This window comes from Spermophilus citellus (genome assembly GCF_964194105.1).
Source record: "Spermophilus citellus genome assembly, chromosome: 12".
Taxonomy (NCBI): Eukaryota; Metazoa; Chordata; class Mammalia; order Rodentia; family Sciuridae; genus Spermophilus; species Spermophilus citellus.
In genome coordinates this window covers 81,729,908-81,742,030 of record NC_138198.1, presented here as the reverse complement: position 1 = coordinate 81,742,030, position 12,123 = coordinate 81,729,908, and the positions used below count along the sequence as shown (strand labels likewise).

The window sequence follows — 12,123 nt, the reverse complement described above, 5'->3', positions numbered from 1 at the left end:
GGTTCAATCCTCAGCACCACATACAAACAAAAATGTTGTGTCCACCAAAAACTAAAAAATAAATATTAAAAAATAATTCTCTCTCTCTCTTTAAAAAAAAAAAAAAAGAAGGCAACTGCAGGTTGTTCACCGTAGAACTTCAGTTACTTAACAGGACAGACTATTATGCTGCAAGCTTAGGTCCACAAAATTACTGGGATAAAGGTATTACTAGCTCAATAAATCAATGATCTTATTAAGCCAACAGACTCTCACCTGTGGAGTGAAATATATGAGATTTGATAATAGTTTTCTAAATGCTCACTCTTCTTTATTTCCCAATTGGATGTTTTCCAAAAGGTTAAGGACATGGATGTTTTAAAGATAAGATCTTACTACCAGTTAAGCAGGCATTTGTGAATAGTGCCAAAGAAGCATTAAGTTCCGGAACAACTAACAGTGGTGCCTAGCATAATCCCTGGCACATGGTAGTATTCAAACGTTTGCTGAATGATGAACAAATGAGTTCTAAGAAGTAGAGAGGACAAGCAGCTGTCTACATTGGTATGTAGCATTCAAATGGCACTGGGTCAATTTTTAGGGCTTGCCATGCTGTCTCTAAAGTCTTTCTTCAAATACAAGCAACATTTAAAAAAACAAAACAAAACAAACACAACAGCAACTAAATTGTGAAAGCCTTACAAATTATTATTACTTAATGTAAAAACACATTAGAACAGTACTGTGGCACACATTAGGTGTTCAACAAATGCTTGCTAAGTTAATGAACAATTTCTCGAATAATAGGTAAAGCAGGTTAGTCCAGAATTTACAAAGGAATTTATTAAGAAAGTTGAAAAATCACAAATGGTTCTTTTAGCTCTTCTAAAAGCAGGTTTCTATAAAACTAGAATGCATTTCATTCAAAAAAGTACACTCTGCATACCTAGTATGTGAAGTTCAAATTTTGTTGGATAGAACAAATGAAAAAGCAAGCAAATGAACACTCATCTTTCTGAATATGCTACAAAAAGGACATTAGTAACATATTATACTTCTGGTTGACTGTTAAGTCCCCAAGAAAAGTAATTCTCAAATTCATTTCATTACTACGGATGAGCAGCTGCATGGCATAAAGTGAAGAGCTCCCAGACTGAAGCCAAACTACCTGAGCTCAAATTCTAGTTCTCATCAGAATGGCTAAAGACTCAAGCAGATTATTTAATTTCTATGACCCCATTTCTTCATCTGTAAAATATTAGAAGAATCATAAAACATACCTCCATAGAGTTGTTATGGAAATTAAATGAATTAATATATATAAAAAATGAGAGTGCCTGGCACATAATATATGTTTGCTTAAAAAAAATACTTTCACTGCTATGAAATAGCAAAAATGGGATTCTCTAGGAGCCCCCAAAATTAACCTACTATACACATTGAGGCCTATCATCTCATAATATGTGTAAAATTATTTCAACATCGAGGAAAGCCAGTTCTTTAAAATTGCCAGATATTTACAGAAGCATTTTCCTTATGTCACTATTTTAAAACAGCCATGCAAAATAATTAAACTGCTAAGGTATTAAGTGCTAAAGACAAAAAGAATGTCAAGGACATATTTCCCTTTCAGGAGAATGAGCTTTGTGACAATTCTTAATATGTAAAAGAATGTAATTAAGAACCAGGTATGACTAATTTTTCTTGGGCATTTTTAGGCTTGTGAGATTTTAAAGTATATCTCCATAGGTTTACTGGATTTGATATTTTAATATAGTTTTTGCTTTTGATTAAAAATAAGCTTCTATGTTAAAATTTATTGGTATTATGCTATTATAATTTAAAACAGAAGTTTGTTGGGGTTTTTTTTGAGACATACAATATACCAAATATACCAAAGTTATAGACAAGTTCATATGTATTATGATAAAACATGCAATGATCCTACCTAAGTGTTATTTCAGAAAATTAAGTAACCATCACACTGTAAAAGGAGGGGGGGGAACCTTCACATTTGAATATAAAACAGAATTTAATTCATAATAAACTGCATTTTAACACTTCTATGTGTATATTTAGTTTCAATATAAAAATATTACTCGAAAGCTGCCTGGGCCATTTTTCACTAAACACTACCAACAGTTACCTAAAATTAGTTGACACTGTACTCAAAATTTTAAATAGCATTTCCAAGATTTCACTTATATACTACTCTCACTTAATGATCTCTACCATCAATATACAGACTCTGCTTACCATTTTCACATATTTCCCATTCAAATATTATTCAATAAATTTAAAAAGCATGTACAGCAATAACTAGCCCAGAAGAAAACTCTAAAAAAATCCCTTCAGGCCTTCAGCCAATATAAAATGTTACCATCCATAACATTTTTACAAAGAAAATTTAGGTTAGAAAATGTATTTTGGCAGCAGAGGGATTTTCTGTCTAAAGACTGTCTTGCTAGTAGCCGGGGTAATTTTTTTCCTTTTTGCTCTGCAGTGCTTCTAAGTATAGTGACAGCCGCATGAGGCTTTCCTAGCCTCAGCGCAAGCTCAGTAAAAATCTGGGAAATGCAAGTGGAAACATGAGAGACCGCTTTATTTGGCAGTACTTAAAAAAAAAAAAAAAAAAGGGCAGGACAAATGGCAAAGCAGTGTTTGGACTGCAGGATGAACAATCAATAGGCAGAAAGCAAGATAGAGGCTTCCTCAGCTTTTGGATCGACAATCGACAGCTGAGAGACTATTTTTTGCTATGGTTGACTAAATATGGTCAGGGAAGAGAGAGGCACAGGGGAGCCTGTTTGCCTGGAGTGCATGTTTCAAATGCTTAGCTGCCTATAAAGCTGTAACAGTTTAGCCTGTGGTCACTGAGGGAAGAATATAAGTTAGCCTCTGTAGTGACCATGTGGAAGTCCTGACCTCGCTTGCAGACTTGACCTCTGGATATGACAAGGTAGCTTCACTACAGATCTACCATTTAATCCTGGAAAATCAAAACCAAAAATAATCTCAAAGCAAGAAAGATGCAGAATACTTCCTGAGGAGTCAGAAGAACCCAATGTACTCTGGTGGGCAAAGGAAAACAGGATGAATGTTTATAGTTACTTGGGGGGAGTGAGGTGTGCTTCGGTTTTGGGTTTTTTGTATTTTTATATTATAAAATTAACTTCCTTTGCAAGTTTTTCCCCATTCTGAAGCATTTCATCTAACAAATAAACTAAGTACATTTTCTTGGCCATTGTAGCAAAAACTTCCTTGGTTACTTAACTTTCTCTATATATCTGTGTAATAAGTAGTATATAACATTCCAAAGCAAATGGCCAACATAGATTCAATTTTATTTTAGCTTTTGTCTTTTAAGGGGAAAGAGAAAAGTAAGTTATATGCTGTTTATTCATTTGTTTTCAAATTTATCTTAAAAGGTGACGTTCTCTGTTCACTGATACAATCCCCTTACTTCATCCGGCTCATAAAAAGAAGTGCTGAATCAGCAAATAGAGTGAAGGAACAATCAAGATGAGATGGCTGCAGCTGATGTGACTCTCTAGGTCATTACCTCTCTTCTTGCTGCAAATGCTGCATGACAGTAAGCTTCCAGGTAAAACAATACAAGGCCTGTACTTTTAAGGACATTTATGACTTTCTGCATGTTTACCTATCATTGACTGGATATATGCCTTTATTATTAAACGCTACCTGGGCACAGCTAATTTCACAGTTCAAATTGAGAGATTAGGTAGTGTGAAAAGAAATGTTGTATAAATATCACAGCAAATAACTCTTAATCTCAAAAATGTGCAATATTAAAAGAATGGCTATCTCTGTTGCCTAAATTATTAAAGATTTAGCCTTTATTGTTTCAGATTAAATGATGGTTTTAAATGAAGTAACTCTGCATCCGTATTTCCAAGGTATGCTATCTTTTAAAAACTAGTGTCTATTTAAAATTTAGTCAACCAAAAAACTTAGCAGTTTACAAAATATTTTTTAATACTTACTATTAATTGGCCACAAAAATAAATCAGAAAGTGCATGGTGTAATTCTAATGCTGCAATGCTGACTGCTGTAGTTCTGGGCTATCTATTGCTGTTCGGATTTGCTCCCTATGAGCTGCACTAGTTTTCTATCACAGGCTGCAGAAATCCTACCATCCCTATCCTCCCTCCTCCTTTGCCAAATCTAAATTTTTTTGAGGTTTTTCTTCTAAATTAACATTTGAATGTAATTAATAATTAAAGGCTACTCACCAACTTTATAATTTTTTCTCATGCTAAATAATCAAGCACCTAAAACCCAGGTATTCAGAAGTTAAAGCCTTTCAGTTCTTTTATGTAAGACTTTGAAAAAGTTAACTGTTTTGGTAGTTTCCTTTCTACTGAAAAGAATAAACTCAACAAAATTAGACACTTATACAATTATCTGGATTTGTATTCCACCCAAACAAAAGCATAGAAGCACAGAATTCTGGTTAAAAAAAAAAAACTAACAGACAAAGAAATGACAAAGAAGTTTTCAAATGAGTGAAAGTTCTCATCTACCACCTTAAAAAAACTAAAAAAAAAATTCACCATTTTTAAAGGTTCACTTCACACACATGCTCAAAAGACCTGGTTTTTCTCCTTATTTCAACTGTTGAGTCAATTCTAGAAGTGCTAATTGGTTAATTAGTTAAGTTTTTAAATAAGGTATCTGGTTTTAAAAAGAATGAGCCAAATTAATTACTATCTACTTCCAGGATCTAGAAGCAAATTATCAAAAAAAAAAAAAAAAAAAAGAAAGAAAGAAAGAAGAAGAAGAAGAAGAAGAAGAAGAAGAAGAAGAAGAAACTCTCTGAAGTCTATAAAGAAGAAAGATTAGGCTGATCTTACCAACTTCTGAAATACACTATAAAACTCCACCGATTTTATCAATGTCTTGCAAAAAAGAACCAAACCAGAAAAAAATTCAACAGCTAACTGCTCAAAATGTTTAGAAATGTTTATATCCATCAAGAACAAGGAACCACAAGTGGCATTAATGACATGATCAGGTAAATTTGTTATAAAGTTTAGTCTTTGATAAGTTAATGCCTGCAAATAATCTACCACTATAATACATGAATAAGCTCAATGTTTTACTAACAAAAGGAAAAATAAGATATTTTGTGTTTTTACAGCTAACAACTTAGTAATACCTACTCAGAGCACATACTTCTTTATGTACCCATATGAACATACAATGCTATGGAATGTAAAGAAGTATGTATTTTTGGTAGGTAATAAGCCACCAAGAGATAACTAAATGCTAAAAGAAGCCCTGGCTTCTTTCTACATGAATGACCTTCATATGGTAAATTAACCTATTTTCAAGTAGATGACCTTTAGCGATATTAACACCAAAGAAAAAATACCTACTACTTATAGATGGAAACTAAACATCCCTATGATTTATACTTTGTAAAGTAAAAGTTCTACTGAAGTAGAATTCAAATTATAATGAAACTCATTTTTAAACATTAAAGTTTAAAACAGTACATTTTACATTTTTTGAGTACTCACATGATTTAAATGACCATAACAGGAAAAACAGATTACTAGCACAAAAGACTAATAAATAAACATGATCTATTTTCTGCCTCCACAATTTGATTTTGATTTAAGTATACCACATTAGTAGAGCCAACAGATTTAGTAAGAAAAATAAGACAATGACAAAAGCTGACTTCACTAAGGCTTTAATGGCTATTTTTCACTTTGGGTAAGTTTATAATTATTAATATTAGAAAAATTTCTGAGCTAAAGTTTTCATTGTTTTGTTTTCTTTGTTGATAGCTATAGAAAGTCATAATTCTAAAAGATTACCATTTAAGTAAAACTCTGTACAAAAAGAAGTGGCCCTTATCCTTTGCAAGTTTATCAAGTTTTTAACCTAATCTCATTAAATGCTATGTTAAAATAATTAAAACATAAGAATAAAAGATAAAAAAAATGACAAGATGCTGGGCCACCAAAATAAGTCAAGAGGGTATACTGGTAACAGACTGCCAAACTTTTAAAAGATAGTATTACCTTTGAATCAGCTTTCTCCAAGAGGGGCATATAAAATGAAAATACTATAATCAAGAGCCAACTTATACAGACAGAATAACCATTTTTATTAGTTATATTTCCATTTTTACAGACAGAATATATCTACTATATTTAGCATGTTATAGATATCAAAATACTTTTTTGTATTTTATGTAGTCTATTTTGTATAGTTATAAAAATTATAAATAAAGTACTTAGCAATAATTGATAATTTTAAGCTACTATAAAGTTAGAAAAAAGAAAAGATACTAGTATTCATGATTCTTATTTCTTATTAAAAGTTATTTCAACTGAAATATTAATACATATAAAAAAGTATAATATTATTTTAAATTTTTGTGTGTCAGAAATTGAAAAGAAATGACCATAGGTTATATTACAGTTAATTTTCTCTATTTAATAAGATACTTAGTCAATAGAAAGGTGATTTTCATTTCATCCAATTATTAAAAATGAATTATTTTATTAAATATTGTATCATGTATACAATTGCACATTTATTGGAAATTATAAAAAGCATGTTTTGAAATTATTCATTTTCAAAGAAATTAATTCAAATCTTAACTCATTTAAACATAGCCCTTCTGGACATCCACCAAGAAAAATGCCAATGCTTCATATTCCACTAAGTTTACTACTGTACATATCCTAAATACCAAATAAAAATATATGCCTCAGAAGTAGAGTTTGTTCTATAAACTACTCAACGGATATTATTCTACTCATGTTTTGTAATGAACTTATTCTTCAAGTATAAAAGGTTTCAATAATTCTTTTTAAACATTCCAGCAACTAAGAATTTCTTTTCTATAATACTGAGTAGATATAATCCTTAGAAAATAAAATGATAGGATATTTATTTATGAAGAAAAATTATAAACTGATTCTGGTGCTTACAAATTTAGCTTAACATATCAGAATATTTTCAATCACTCTAAAATGTCACATCCATCACTTAGATCAGCTGTTCATTTTTAACTGAGTACATGTTAAACTTTGGGCATCTGCTGACACTGGTGTAACTCAAACATTTCAACTGTCTCCCTGACAGGGATAACAGATGCTGACATTATCAAATGCTGTACTATTTTTTTCCCATGGTCTCTCCTTGCCCCGATATGGCCAGTATATGAAACTGAACTGCCATCCAAAAGCACACTTGAGCAACTGGATCTGCTAAATGGCTCCCATATAACTACTAAAATTAGAAGCCAGTGTTATTGCTATCTTCAGCACTTAAGTTCAGGCCATTTAACACCTGTTTCACAAATAAATGATAGAAAGAACTGTAGTGACATTAATTTCACCAGCAGCATGATACTTAAGAACCAACAGATGCAGAATACCCTTCAGAATTGTTTGAATGTTGCCCAAGATAGTGTTGACCTTCTCCCACTTCAGTTCAAAACAGTAACTATAAAAAATTTTTACTCTATATTTCATTGAGTCTTATTTTATAGACATTATTTTATAATTTACCAGAGTTGTATTTTATGCAAGTTTCAACACTAAAACCATGTTATAACAAATTTAATGTACTGATTTCAAAGTTTACATCGTAGATTTTTTTTATTTCAAGTTCTATAAACAGTTTAATGAGTGAATAAATTTGGTACACTAAAGCCCCAGACAGCAGCACAGCAGCATGTGTTCAACAGAATACATGGTACATTTTAATACTCAAAATTCATGGATTGTAGCTACAATCAATGTTGATAATAAGAAGTTAACTAGGCAATCTACTCAAAATGATGAAGAATTTAGTCAAGGAAATAATCATTAAAAGAGTTAAGTTAGCGACCCATTATTAGCAACCCTACATAAGCAAAACCAAAGTAAAATGAGTTGGCATGCGCAGCAGTTCCTCCCACCACCAAGACCAAGCAATACACTGAATTCATGTGTGATCTATTTATAAACCAAAGGGCACGGATTTTCCTAAGGCCACTCATATTCCTCCACCCCATCACCAACTTGCTACTAATCCTCAACTATACTACTAAAAAAAGCAGTGGCAGTAGAAATGTTTGACTAACATTACTCTTCCCCAACTTTTAGTTTAACCAAAGAATGTGGTTAAATGCCTAGAGATAAGTAGAAAACATTACTCTAAAGTATATCCAGGTCTATTTGTTCTTTTAAATGTTGCTGGTTTTGAAGAAAGTTACTGCTTACAGTTAAGAATTAAGCAAAGCTGTTAAAACAAAGATGTACAATGATAATTCCTTAATGCATTAAAAATGTGTTAAAAGGAAGAAACTTCCAAATTTTAAGAATAGGATATAGTAGGAAACATTGCCTTCAAAATAGAAAACTTTATTTTCAATGACTAAAGCATTGACAGGAAACTTTTAACACTTGTAGATGGCCCATAACTATTATTTTTATAAATGAAAAGTATTTAACTGTTTTGGATCCCAAACTGGCAGCACTACAATGCTTTGCTAAAGCTGGTAAAATGGAACCAAATCGCCTCTTCAATGGATTTGGTCCCCTTCAACCAGCTGTAGCTATGCATTGATTACTACAGGAGAGACGTCGGTTCACTCATGAATATCAGTTACCTGTCAACTAATTTCACTTTAAGCTAATCATACTGTGGATAAAATAAAATAAATTGTTAACTGTTAATTCTACTTGAAAAGACTATAGTAAAGATGTTTATAAAAAGCTTTATGAAAAATGTGCAAATGACTTGGATTCAAATAAAATAATTTTACTTAATTATGGTCTCTTGGTATTAAATTTCTTATTCTTCAGACAAGATATAATAATGAAATGCAAACTATGCTTCATTATAAAAACTAAAAACTTCTTTTAAAGGAAGGAAATATCTGGGAAGTTCACCTGAAAATATCATTAGGATGCCAATACATATTACTGACCCATGATTCACATGGACACGGATATATTTTAAATTAAAGAAAACTATAAATAAAGTAACACCCTAGAATGTTGAGTCACTATCTTTCATAGGATTAGCCTTTAATTTCACCATTTTATATGAATGTTAGCAGAAAGTGAAAGGGAGAGAAAACGTAGGATATTTTAAGGAGACTTAAGCAAATAAGCATATAGTTCTTCTGACCCTGAATCATAAAGATCTGTGATGTTCAAAAAAGAAAATGCTAAGTATTGCTACTTTTAACTCATAAAGTTATTTCAATTCTCCATAATTGTTTCCTCAGTTGTAAAATGAAGTTCTCTACTAATAAAACATTTTTAAGTATTTTTTTAGTTGTACATGGACACAATACCTTATTTTGTTTATTTTCATGTGGTGCTGAGGATTGAACCCAGTGCCTCATAAGTGCTAGGTGAGCACTCTACCACTAAGCCACAACCCCAGCCCTAATAAAACACTCTGTTACTTTTCAGTCTTCTTTGTCCTTTATAAAAAAAAAAAAAAAATTACACACACACACACACACACACACACACACACACACATATCTATGTCTCAGTGGAGAAAAACTAAAGGGAAAAATGACAAGTGATCCAACATCCACCTAATTTTCTTAATAGCTTCAGTTAATTTAATGTTCTTTAATAAAGAAAGAAACATTTCAACAACTAATGGATATTACTAAAGGCAAGCAACAGTAATTAGAAAACCCAAATGTTCACATAATCCTCAAATCCTGACCCCTACTCTATTTCAAAGTGAAAACTTGTCCCTAAAAGAAAGTGGGCAAAGAAAGGTATATGTAAATATATATAATCACTGTGTTCAAGCTAATAGAACTTCATGCTTACATTAATTATATCTCAGTCACATTATTTATAAGCATTTATTAAAAGAAATCTGTTTGAGAGTAGATGCATGATAACACATTAGAGAAAAGGGACACACTATAAGTATTCAATTATGCAATAGATTTTCAGCTATTTTTTGTACAGCCCTCAGCTGTTTAGAATTTAGAATTATAAAGAAAAGAAAAGCATTAAACACCAAGACAGGTCTTCTTCAGATTATCAAATCTTCCTATATTCAATATAGTCTCATTTACCATTAAGACTGTATTTTGAAACTGATAAACTTAAATAAAGCTACCATAATGTTCTAGAGGGAAAACTCACATACTCAATATGATTTATCATGCCTCTTTGTGGGTATAAATAAATGAGCAAATGAAAACTGTCTATGAAGGTATCATAGAACAAAACTGAAAACAAGTATATCATATTACACAGTAACATGTATTGTTATTTTTAACATTCAATTTATATTTTAAAAATTATATATAAAATATCTGTATAATGGTATCAGTTCCCCCCAAATACTTATTATTTTTGCCAGCTCTGCAGAGAAAACTACTATTTTCATGCCTGTAAGGGAACTCTGCAAACTTAAAGGCAGCTAAAATACAGTATCCTAACAGAGAATACCTAAGTAACATGCTGATTCATAATTCAAAGAAATTTAGTTTTCATTGCTGTCAGCAGAAATAATTTCTGCTCTTGATTTAAATCAGAAATGTATGGAAAAATAAAAACAACAGAAACAGAAGATAAGACAACTGAACTGCAGGGGAAAACGTCTCTATAAATATCAAATATGGGGCTGGGGATATAAGTCAGCAATAGAGCACATGCCTGGCAAGCAGGAGGCCCTGAGTTCAATCCCTAACACCACCAAAAAAATGTTTTTAAATAAATAAATGCCACATATCAAAATTCATAAACAGTATTGTTGATAGTTAAAATTTCTAAAAAACTATATTAAAACATATAACTGCTATTCTAAAATGGAGCAAATGACCAAATTTATAAATGACCAAAAGCATACTGTGTTTCATAGTGAAACTTATATTCTAAAAGAAACTAATGGCTGCCACACGTGATGGCACACACCTGTAATCCCAGCAATTTGGGAGGCCGAGTTAGGAGTATCACAAGTTCAAGGCCAGCCTCGGCAATTTAGTGAGACCCTGTCTCAATAAAAAATAAAAAGAGCTGAAGATGTGGCTCACTGGTTAAAAACCCCTGGATGCAATCCCTGGTATCAAAAAAAAAAAAAAAAAAGAAAGAAAAAGAAGAAGCAGATGGCCTTATTATAAATAAATAACTTTTGCTGGGCACAATGGTGCATGCCTGTAATCCCCGTGGCTTGGGAGGCTGAGGTAGGAAGATCAGGAGTTGAAAGCCAGCCTCAGCAAAAGCAAGGTGCTAAGCAACTCAGTGAGACCCTTTTTCCAAATAAAATACAAAATAGTGGCTCAGTGGTCAAGTGAACTATAAATAGATAAACAGATAAATAAATATATAAATAAAACTTTAATGTCTTTATTCATTTGCCATCATACGATGAGGAAACATCAAGATCAGTTTTGAAATTTTAACATCTATATTAATCTGAACTTTGAAATCTAGATTTCAAAGTACATCCTTCAAAAATATAGGATATCTATACACATTTTAAAGACTGGGATAATGATTTTTTCTTTAAAAAAGCACATCTAGTAACTAATACTGTGTTATTGATCATTACTGAAAAATTAACACTACTAACTAAAAGCAAAGCCAGGGGATAGAATTGTACTTAAATTCCACATATATACACATCCACATGTAAATTTTGTGAACTTTTCTTACATTTTAATCATAATAAATGGAAATAATTATAAACAAATTCTTCTGCTGGTACTGTTACACTCACAGTGTTGTAACTAATATACTATAGAAAAAATACATTCTAATAAATAAAAAAAATCACAAAAGTAGCTAAAAATTACACTAACTAAAGTAAATCAATTGCAATTAAAATGAACTATATGTGAAATCCAAAAGTTAAGCCATTTATATTAAATAAGCATAACTTCAGACTAAAACAGAAATCACAAGGACAAAACTGAAACATTAAAAATTGAAGGTATTAGATTAATATTTAAAAAACTATAAAATGCTCATAAGTAAGGAAAAAGTTTGTACATTTATTAATCATATTTATATTTAATATTTTATCAAAAAATGGCAGGTTAAATTCTGGAAATAATAAAGTACTATATCTGCTTTTCTAAAATAACAGTAAAGGCCAAAGAAGTTCAATATTATTGTTTTTTATTCTGA

At 31.2% G+C, this 12,123-nt stretch overlaps 1 protein-coding gene and 1 long non-coding RNA gene across 6 annotated transcripts in view; one reads left to right on the top strand and one right to left on the bottom strand.

The window, feature by feature from the left end:
* MIB1 (MIB E3 ubiquitin protein ligase 1) overlaps positions 1-12,123 on the bottom strand; it is a 143,663-nt gene that overhangs the window by 38,230 nt on the left and 93,310 nt on the right. The gene's annotated exons all lie outside the window — the stretch shown is intronic.
* On the top strand, positions 2,748-8,778 carry LOC308631514. Of its 4 annotated transcripts, XR_014018234.1 has the most exons (4): positions 2,748-3,053; positions 3,408-3,583; positions 3,849-3,896; positions 4,722-8,778. It is a non-coding gene; the product is annotated as an uncharacterized lncRNA (long non-coding RNA). The 4 variants fall into 4 exon arrangements; XR_014018235.1 differs by having other exon boundaries at positions 3,408-3,896; XR_014018236.1 differs by having other exon boundaries at positions 2,749-2,938; positions 3,408-3,896.